The following is an 11,150-nucleotide window of genomic DNA, read 5'->3' as shown; positions in this document are numbered from 1 at the left end:
AAAAAGTTAATAGATATGATTGAATGCATGCATGCATCCATGCAACTTTAAACAAAAAATAGGTCTATTTATCAAGTGACACGATTTATTATTAACAGGTATATTCATCAAGTGACGTTACTTAGGATAAATAACATCAATATTATTTGATTAATCAATAATTTTCTAACAGAATGTTATTCTATTTAGAGAACTTAAGCTCGAATAATTACTTCTGTCAGGGATGGAACGAAGGGAGGCGACAAGGGGCATTCACCCCCTTAAAATTTTAAATTATTATATATTTTATATTTTTTATATTTTTTAGTGATAATCTATTTTCGTCTTTTAGAATTTTATAAGTTTACTATCTCCTACAAATTTAGAAGTTCGCTCCTAACATAAAATCATATATGATTTGTATGTATTGTTAATAACTAAGAAAATTTTTAAACATAAATTATCTTATAATTATCTTAAATTATAAAAATTATCATGTGTTATTAATCCTTATATTTATAAAAAAAATTTAATCATTTTTATTGGACGCATGATTCTGATTCTTGAACTATTGATTTTAATTAATTTTTTACAAATAATTGTTACATTACTTATTTTTCCTTGTTTATTGCATAAATTTATAAAAATTGCTAATTTTTCAAGTCCGTATTTTAACGTCAAGGTTTATCGTTGTTATCCAAATAGACTAAATTCTTAGTTTTCATAAAGTGCAATGACCAAATTTTGACTAATAAAAGTGAAGGAACCAACTTCTCAATTTTCATGAAAATAAAGGAATGAAATTCATGATTATATTATATATATATATACTAGTATTTCTTTTATTGGCGTTTCGGTTCCAAGGCTTCACATCGACTAATCCGGGCCAACATGCGTTACACACCTGATTTTGGTGGGTGAATCTCCCAACAAGAATTTTCCGCATACACAATGACTCAAACTCGAGACATTGCTTAAGCGATATCAAATCGCTTGTCACTTGAACCAACCCCTGTTGTTATATATATAGTAGTATTTAGTATTCATAGTATAACACTCCAGTCGGTTTTTTTATTGATCTAGTGTAAGTATAAGACAATATCTGTTTAAAGAGAACTATTAACCATTTGATATTGAACGCTCACACCCCTCACATTCATGATACTCGAATACGGGATCTTAAAGAACAACAATAATTCATTTACTACCGAGCTCGTTTGGTTCTTGCTAGTGCAACACCCTAGTTCATTTCGGTGGGTTTACATAGGGATGGCAACGGGTCGAATTAAATCAGATTTTTGGTCAACCTGATTCGATCTGAAATACATATCCCACACCCGAAATCGACTCGACCCGAAAAATATATATCATCCATCTGACTCGAAGAGTATATTTCCTCTACCTGATCCAACTCTAAGTATAAAATAAGGACCTAATTAAAAAAAACTATAGAGAGATGAGTATTATAACAATTATCCATAAATTTATGTGAAAAAATAACACTATTACTCTCGGGTCGGGTCGGGTTAAATATTTCACCCTCCACTCAAACCTAATTGACCCGACCTCTCTCCTATATAAAATTCGACCTGATCCGACCCAAACTTGATTAGTTTTTATTTAAAAAAATCGAATTTATCAAATTGGAACAAATCAAAATCAGTTTGAATTAAATACACGACATTTAAGTTGAAAATCGAAGTAAAATCTGGATTAATACTGTTTTGAATAGTAATATATGCTTTATTATGGTCTTTCTGGACTAATATGTGCTTTTAATTGGTCCATCGTTCAGGTGACATTCTAGATTTAGCCATAACATCTAAACTGGATCAGAGATATATATGAGTTGCAATACCAATTCTTAGACGAAGGGTAATATAAAATCAAAATTTTGATGCAAAAAATTAATCATTGTTTAATATATTAATAATATGTCAAATATAAAATTTTTACAAAATTTAGATAATACAACGAAAATAATTCTATAAATCTTCGTGCAAATATTTTTAATTTAATATTACAAATTTAAATTGTTAAAAAAATATAAATTACAGAGATAATTTAATAAAATATACATTCATTTAATCTTATATTCTACCAGTAAAATACAATCTTATACCTATGTCAAACAAATAAAAAAATATAATATAACATCCACAGTAGGATGTCATATAATTTTACGTTCTAGAACTAATCTTACTCCGGTACCTTAGTTTGCAGAGTTTGAACCTTAAATAGCATGCCACCTTTTCAATGACTAATACATTGAGAATACCAAAGGCTTGCCAAACTCAATCCAAATCGTAAACTGCAATAAAGGGCATTAGAACACTTCCTATCCATAGCTTTTTATCTCTCTCTTCGACTTCGCTAACTGCTTTCACGACCTTCCCTTTACCATCCTCTAAAACTCGTAAAAGCTTCCCTTGGTGGCTGTGTTTGACAATTTGTGCATGAAAATTACCCCCCACCTGAAGCAGGTAATGAACCTTTATTGTGACAGGGGGCTTGAGAATGAACTTCCTTAGTTTTGGGTATAATCCTAATATATGAGAGTACATGGATCTACGACAGTGAAGTGCGACCCAGAATTCACCGTTTTCGTTTGTTCGGATGCTGTCGGGAAATCCTGGTAATATGGCGAACACCTCCCAAGTCCCTGCTTTCTCACCTTTCAACCAGTATTTGAGTAATCTGCTTGATGATAGTAGAGTGATAAATGGATTTTTATGAACTCTCACAAGTTTGTAAATTTGGAAGAAAATCTCACCTGCCAGGACATGCTTCAGAGAATACAAGAAAAGAAGTATCTTTGCTCAAGGATACACCATTTGGGAATTGAAGATTTTTCATAAGAACTGTGGTTTCCTGTGTGTGTGGATTGTACTTCAGAAGCCTCCCACTTTTCTCTGATGAGAACACTATCTGCCCGAAGTTCCTAAGATATTACTATGTCAGTATCAGTGACGACAGATCCATAAATATTTCTAAGGGTGGACACTTGTATATTAATGACATAAAATTTTAAGGTGAACATAATTAACAAAAATAAACATCATATGTATGCATGTGTGTACACATTACAACATTTCTGCTGCGAATGGAAATTTGCACGCTGTACTCTCACATGTTCAAATTTCAACTAAAATAAGCATAAATATGCAACAAAATGGTCCTCCACCATGCCTATGGTGGCAGTTGAAGGTCTTTGTGGTTCAATAAAATGCTTCAACAATCCACAAGTTTTTCAAAGGCACCAAGCATTTTACGACCAACAATATTGTCCACACTTTAGAATGAAAAAAACTTTGATCAGAAACCTACCTTCTTTGGTATTTGGTGCTGCTATCGGTAAAATATACGTTTCCTTCATCATCAATGTCAAGGTCATTGGTAAACCTGAGGGGCACCCCATCTGCCTCTGTAACAAGTGATGTTGCTAGGCAATATACAAATTACCAGTTTTCTTATCGAATCGGAGTCCCAAAGGTCGGCCGCAGATATGCTCATTTGGCAGGTAACTCAATGGTGATGGCTTTGGCTCACATAGTCCTGATCTGAGCTCAAAATTACAAATGGTAAAATATTTTGACCGTAAGTGCTGAAAAAACTGCTTGAAATAGGTGAGAATTTCCAAGAAAACCCCAACAACTATGATAAACTATGTAAAATAAGCCAATTCTGCAACAAAAAGGAAACCTAAACTCCATTAGAAACAAGTTGGAAAATTCACCTAAGGTCGGCCGCAGATATGCTCATTTGGCAGGTAACTCAATGGTGATGGCTTTGGCTCACATAGTCCTGATCTGATCTCAAAATTACAAATGGTAAAATATTTTGACCGTAAGTGCTGAAAAAACTGCTTGAAATAGGTGAGAATTTCCAAGAAAACCCCAACAACTATGATAAACTATGTAAAATAAGCCAATTCTGCAACAAAAAGGAAACCTAAACTCCATTAGAAACAAGTTGGAAAATTCACCTATTGGTGTAAGTATGAGAAAAATCGTTCCACTTTTCAGTTTTCACCATCCCAGAAGACAATCCGACCATCAGCAACACCAGTGTAAGGACCACGCCCCAGAGGGTCAAATGCGATGCTCTCAGGGCCTTGAACCTGATTCAAGAACTTAATCTCTGATTTCTGAAGCAAATCATCTTGGTCCCTAACAGTTGGAACCTGTTCCCATGGAGGCATATCCACCTTGTAAGCCTCAAAGTCAGGGAACTCATAGATTGCACTGTGCTTAAAAGGGTCAGTCCCGCAGTATAGTGCAAGAAGCAGAAACAGAATACCGAGAATTCCCATCGGCGTCATCGCTACAAAATTTGAGAAACACAAGAACAAGACCAAATCTAAGAAAGTGATTAGTTTTTGAGCTGAAGTTTAAGGCTTTATTAAAACTTGGTTGGAAACTTCTGCTGTGCGGCACCTAAAAAACAGTTAAAAAATGATGTGATTTATTAAATAAGTGATTGATTAAAATTTAGATCGGTTATGTTATATCATTTAACTGGAAATATTATTAAGTACAATAATATATTAGGTAGCGATTATATAATGTAATAGATAGCGTTTATATTGACCTATTTTCTAACTAAACAAGTATATTTAAACGGTAACATTGCAAATTTACCTATTATATTATAATTATCGGTTTTGATGTTTTTGGGATTGATACAATTTTAAATGTATTGACACTTTATGCGTGCACCTCATTGTGCTTTCATTTTGGGAAAAAAGTATCGACACATATTTAAAGAGTGTCGATACATAATGTAAACCTATTTGCTAATTAACCATTATATTTTTACCGGTTACATTGTAAATTTACATATTACATAATAATTATCAGTTTTGATGTTTTTTGGATCGATACTTTTCATAAATGCATCGACACTTATGCGTGCATTAGTTTGAGTTCTTCAATTAACAGTTTTAATGACAAAATCCTAACAAAAAAAATAAAACTAAAACTGACTTAACTTTATCCTATGGAGATAATAAGAGTATATCATAAGTTTGCGTTGAGAGATGTATGTTTCTGGGTTTTTGTTCTTTGAGAAACTGATAACATGGTGGGTTTCCCAATGTTATTCTTTTGTTACCGTAAAGTTTTTATTCTTTTCTTACTGAGTTTTGGTTATAATATCCAATTTTTTGTATTAAAAAATGAAAATTCTAAAATAAAAATGAACACACAAGCACACTTTTTTACTACCGGTTTTGTCATTTCGAGACCGATTTTGTCATATTTTTATCTGTTATATTGTTATAGATCGATACATTTTTATAAAGTATCGACACTTTATTGACACTATAACTTCTTTTCTTTTAAATTCCAAAAGTGTTGATACTTATAATAAAGTATCGACACTTTCAACATATCCGGTAGCTCTTTACCGATTTTTTCATTTCGAGATCGGTTTTGTCATATTTTTACCTGTAATATTGTTATGGATCAATAAATTTTTATAAAGTATCGACACTTTATTGGCTATAACTTCTTCTCTTTTAAATTCCAAAAGTGTCGATACTTATAATAAAGTATCGACACTTTCAACATATTCGGTAGCTCTTTACCGATTTTGTCATATTTTTACATATTATATTGTTATGGATCGATACATTTTTATAAAGTATCGACACTCTATTAGCGCTATAACTTCTTCTCTTTTAAATTCCAAAAGTGTCGATACTTATAATAAAGTATCGACACTATCAACATATTTGGTAGCGCTTTACCTGTTTTGTCATTTATAGACCAGTTTTGTCATTTTTTACCTGTTATATTGTTATGGATCTATACATTTTTATAAAGTATCGACACTTTCAATATATCCGGTAGCGCTTTACATGTTTTGTCATTTATAGACCGATTTTGTCATTTTTTACATGTTATATTGTTATGGATCGATACATTTTTATAAAGTATCGACACTTTCAATATATCCGGTAGCGCTTTACCTGTTTTATCATTTATAGACCGGTTTTATCATTTTTTTACTTGTTATATTGTTATGATTCAATATATTTTTATAAAGTATCGATACAAACCGACAAGCTAAGTTTGTCGGTTGCCAAATTTTTTAATATTTCTTTGTGATTTTCACCTGTTACATTATTATTACTCGATATTTCCGGTAGCGCTAAATCAAATTTATCAAATATCTTTTAATATATCTCGTAACGCCATATATTAACCGTATATTAATCTGCCTTTCCTGTGACAATCCCGTTTGCTGGCCATAGATCTTTGGTGGAAGCTGACATTAATGAGAAATTTGGGATTCTTGAATGATTGGCTTTCAACTTCAAATTTTAAAAAGTGGAGTATCATAATCACTATTTATGGGATAAACATCTATGGATATTGAAAAAATATTTATTGAGTAAACTATTCTAATGATCACTTAACTATTTTGTCCTTTTATTTTGACTATTGATTCTGAAAATTTAACAATCATATCACTAAGTGGAATAAGATATATAGAAAGTGTTGTAATATGAATCCAAATGAGTGCACGCATGTTAATTCTTAGGTCTTAGGTTTAATTATTGCTTAATGCATAATCTCATCAATTTATTTTTAAAAATTAAAAAAATATCCTTTAATCAGGTAGTGAAATGTGTCATTACCTAATTAGAGATTAAATTTATTTAATTTAATTAAAATTATGATTAAATTGATAGAATGTTTAAATATTGAGGATCAAATACGTAATTATATTAAAAAAATTGGTAGCTTGATTGACACTTAAATTGTTAAGTAATGTACTTGATAAAATTTTAAAATCGATAATCAAAATTAAAAAAGAAAATAATTAAATGGTCATTCGAACAATTTACTCAATTAAATTTTGTATCAATATATAGAAAGCGTCAGCTGTGCTCCTTTAAGTAACCCTTTCCAAATGCCAAAACGTGTAGAAGTATATTATATATTTTTTATGCTCATATCATTAATTATTATAGTCCATGTTCTTTTATTAACCTATCGACATTTTTTTTCTCTTAGTTCTTTCGACTTTGTCTTAATTAATTTAGATTGATTTGAGTTACACATTTGATTTTGATTATGAATCTTCTAATAAAAATATTTTATCTACACAAAAATTCAAATTCAAAATCCATTTAAATAATATTAAATTACTTATCATTTGAACTAACACCGATAGTTAATATCCACATTTCTATTCATCAAAATATTGGTGTACCGTCAACCATTTTGATTATTGTATTTACATTTGTTGGTAAACTGTCAAAAAAAAAAAGTGTTGCACTCTACAAAATGAAGTTATTCAAATAAATATCTTAATAAATTATTAAGTAAAATATTTATTCACTTATTTAATTATTTTTTAATTTTTTATCATCAGATTTTTTTAATATTTTCGTACAAATATTATATTTTTATTTGATTTTGATAATTGATCGATAGAAATTTAACAAAAATAACAACCTGATTTGATATAATAATAATGTTAATTTTTAAAATTTATGTATTCTATTAATTTTATTTTATTTGAAATAATTTACTTCAAAATTTAAACTCTTCTTCATCTTCTTTAATTTTCTCCCTTTATCATTTTTCACCAAATACAATTAATCTCACCGCCGAAAGTAAAAAAAAAAAATTGACAATGAGTACTCATCAAGAAATCTCGACCAGTTGACCTGGTGCTATCACATAAATGTTCAACACGTCTTTCACAAACTGATGGATTGAAAGATGGATATCAGTCTACAAAGGGAACAACAGAAGATAAAACCACTCGAGGTCTTCGCTGAAAACTTCGGTCGCAACACGACATGCCGATAATCTCAAATTTAATCTTCGTGACTTGCAATCTACCGTGACGTTTTCTATTTCCGTCGATAGACTTCAATCTACCGATTTTTCTAATGGCGCTTTCGCATGAACAACACTCAGTTCCATATTCGAAGAAGGAAAACACGAGCCAAGAATAATGAACTTTTAAAAGTGATTGAATATGGACACCACGAATTAGGGATAACCAATCCCTACGATCTTTTAAACAGTCAAAGCATTCATGGTCTCTAGTCGAGCCACTTTATAGAATTCATTTGATCAAGGAGGACAATTGTTAGTTGTTACACCCTTTCAAATCTCACCTGCTTCACAAATCAAGACCTCTAGAGAAATTGTTCCATAGAAGAATAGATCTGGACATGAGACAAATATGACTCGAAGCCTTATACCTCTTCGGGAAATCGTAATCCCTTGACATAATTCTTAAAATGTTCCACATGATATGCTAGAGTTAAAATCAATTGACAAGACAACCACATCAATTGAGCCTACCTATCTTACCATCAGACGAGTAATCATCATGACCATACACTTAACACCAACACTAAAGTTCAACATAGAAAGCCTCATGACAAGTAGAAAGAGATCGGCTTTCTCTCCCCCTAATCATCATCTTTACGCTATTTCTTTACATTCTCTTTTATCACTTATATTATTGACAACTAGTCAATCTAACATCGCTCGTGACTTTCTATCCAAATGAGAAGAAATAAATTGTCTATCACTAACGTAATCAACTTGTTCCCATAACTGATATACAAATATAAAATTTTAAAATTATTAATTGATTTAAAAAAATTAATTCAACGATTATACATATTCCATTATAAAAACAAAAAAATTATTTTTTTAAATATTAAAAAGTTTAAATTCAATTTTATTTTAAAATTTGCCATAACTACAGTTTATATGTATATATAAATATTTTCAACCATAAATGAAATATTTTACTTGGTTTAATCGTGCTTATATAAGTATATTCCCAAAACACTAAGATTTTAGTCCCTCTTTGCCCATTCTTATTTATTTTATTTTTATATAATTAGATAATTACATGTATTACAATTTCATGAGAGGATGGAATCTATTAACTTATTTTTAATTAAAAATAGGATTAAATTAACATAATATTTAAATAATAAGAACTAAATACATTATTAGATAAATTTACTTTACATCAACAATTTAGTTAATTTAGGAACTAAGTATTTTATTTTCGTTGGTGTATTTGGTAGAAATATGAAAAATCGAAAGAAAAATATTTTTTTCATTTCTACTCGTTGCTTAGTAGGGTTGAAAATATGAGACAAAACTAAAGTTTTTTAAAAAAATATTTAGTTTTGAACAAAGTTGTATCTCTCACAATTTTTTCTCTTTTTTCCATTCAAATTTGAATAATTTATTTCCATACATGAGGATGAATAATTTATAAAGTTCGAATAACTAAAAAAATTAAAATTTAGCTAAGTAATTTGATAGTTTTACAATTGTGTCTCTCATTTCCTTATTTCTCCATTTCCTCATTCATTTTAAGTATATTTTTGATCAAATTTTAACCATATGCTCCTCAAATATCGTTGAATACTATGTACCTTCAACGTCTATTTTTTTATAGAAAATTTTATCTTTTTTTTTTAATTTAATCCCTTAATTTTGTATATTTTTTTCTTCAGTCACCGCATTTTAAGTCTATTTTTTAATCAAAATTGAACGACGTGCTCTACTACCACTATAAAATATCTAGTAACTTCAATTCTTATTTTTAACAAAAAACTCTTTTTAAATTTTAGTTATCTAACTTTTCATTTTATTCAATTTAATCTTTTGACTATAATTTTTTTGCAGATTCTTTCTTTCCATTAATTCATTGACTCTTTTATACTCTAATCAATATTTTATTCTCAAAATATCTTCTTTAAAAAATAATATTACAAATATATTTTATAATTTTAGATGATATTTAATTTGTTAAATAACATTACAATGTGAAAAAGAAAATGAAAAAATATATATATGTCTAACTTGTATGACTAGAGAAATTTGACAAATTAGGACCAATCTGTAGCATAATATTATAAAGGCATAATGTCAAAATTAACCTCTAATATTTACTAAAATAATTATTTTGGGTTGTATTCCTTTTTAGAGCATTTTGCCTCCCCTTTTTCATTTTAGGGTAAAAAACCCCTAATGTTTGACCAAGTAGTTACTTTGATCTTTATTCTTTTTTTATATTATTTTGACCCTCAACATTTTATTTTAGGAATAAAAAGCTCTTATTCGGAGTGTTAACAATTTGTTAACTAATGATTTTCATCCATTGAGGGGTCTTTCCCCCCCCCCAAAGTGAACCGTTGGAGTGAAATGTTTAAAAAATAAATAAATAGGGACCAAAATAACTATTTAGTTGAATATTTGGGGTCTTTTTTGACATTATGCTTATTATAAATAATTACAGTTAATTTGAACAAAAACTTGAACAAATTCATTTAAAATTTAAAATAAAATTTGAATATAAAGATAAGATTCATCGATTGAACTAACTCAATTTTTTTTATCTTGAATCCACTCGATTTAACATTCACCCTTAAGGGTGTGTTTGGTTGGGGGAATGTGAGATTCTCATGGGAATGAAATCCGCATTTCCCCGTTTGGTTGGCCATAAATGTCATTCCCGGGAATCTTACATTACCAATAGTGGATTTTTTAGGTTATATTACCAGGAATGTCATTACATCCATTTTCTTAGGTATTGTTGGATTATCGGTATTTTGGACTAAAATGCCCTTAATTTTTTCTTTCTTTCAAAAATATCATTATTCTGTCATTGAATAATAAAAATTCTATGAAGGTTAAATTACAAATTTATCCTTAAACTATTTTAGATTTACAAAAAAATTCTATAATTAAAATTTTATATGAAATTCAGGGGTTAAAATAAAATTTTACCCTTTCATTAAACCTTTTTATATTTTCAATTTTGAAAAAAAAATATAAATTATATAAATTTAATTTTTTAAAGAAAATATATAAATATTTTCTAACATGTTAAAAAAACAAATATATAAATAGTATTGTCAGTTTCCTCATCAAATTTCTTATTCAGCTATTGTACATTAGATTAGGTTTTAGTGACTGATCCATCTACTCTTGAATCCTGATAGTGACTGTGAATCCACAAAATTAGAAAATAAAACAAAAAGGTTAGGTACGTGATAGTAGTATTGATTATTGCCTTTATATTAAATCCGTATCTTACTATAAAAAAGAAGGAAAACTTGAAGTAAAAGACAGGTCCCCCATTGGAGTTAACTCAACCACAAACCCTTTCCT

The 11,150-nt window shown here is 29.2% G+C and overlaps 1 pseudogene; it reads right to left on the bottom strand.

The window, feature by feature from the left end:
• Window positions 1-2,273: 2,273 nt before the first annotated feature.
• Window positions 2,274-4,388, bottom strand: LOC120116411 (annotated as a pseudogene).
• Between the last annotated feature and the right edge of the window lie 6,762 nt (window positions 4,389-11,150).

This window comes from Hibiscus syriacus, unplaced genomic scaffold (assembly GCF_006381635.1).
Source record: "Hibiscus syriacus cultivar Baekdansim isolate YM2019G1 unplaced genomic scaffold, ASM638163v2 tig00110294_pilon, whole genome shotgun sequence".
Lineage (NCBI taxonomy): Eukaryota > Viridiplantae > Streptophyta > Magnoliopsida > Malvales > Malvaceae > Hibiscus > Hibiscus syriacus.
The sequence above is the reverse complement of the archived record's forward strand: the minus strand, read 5'-3'. Positions and strand labels throughout refer to the sequence as shown.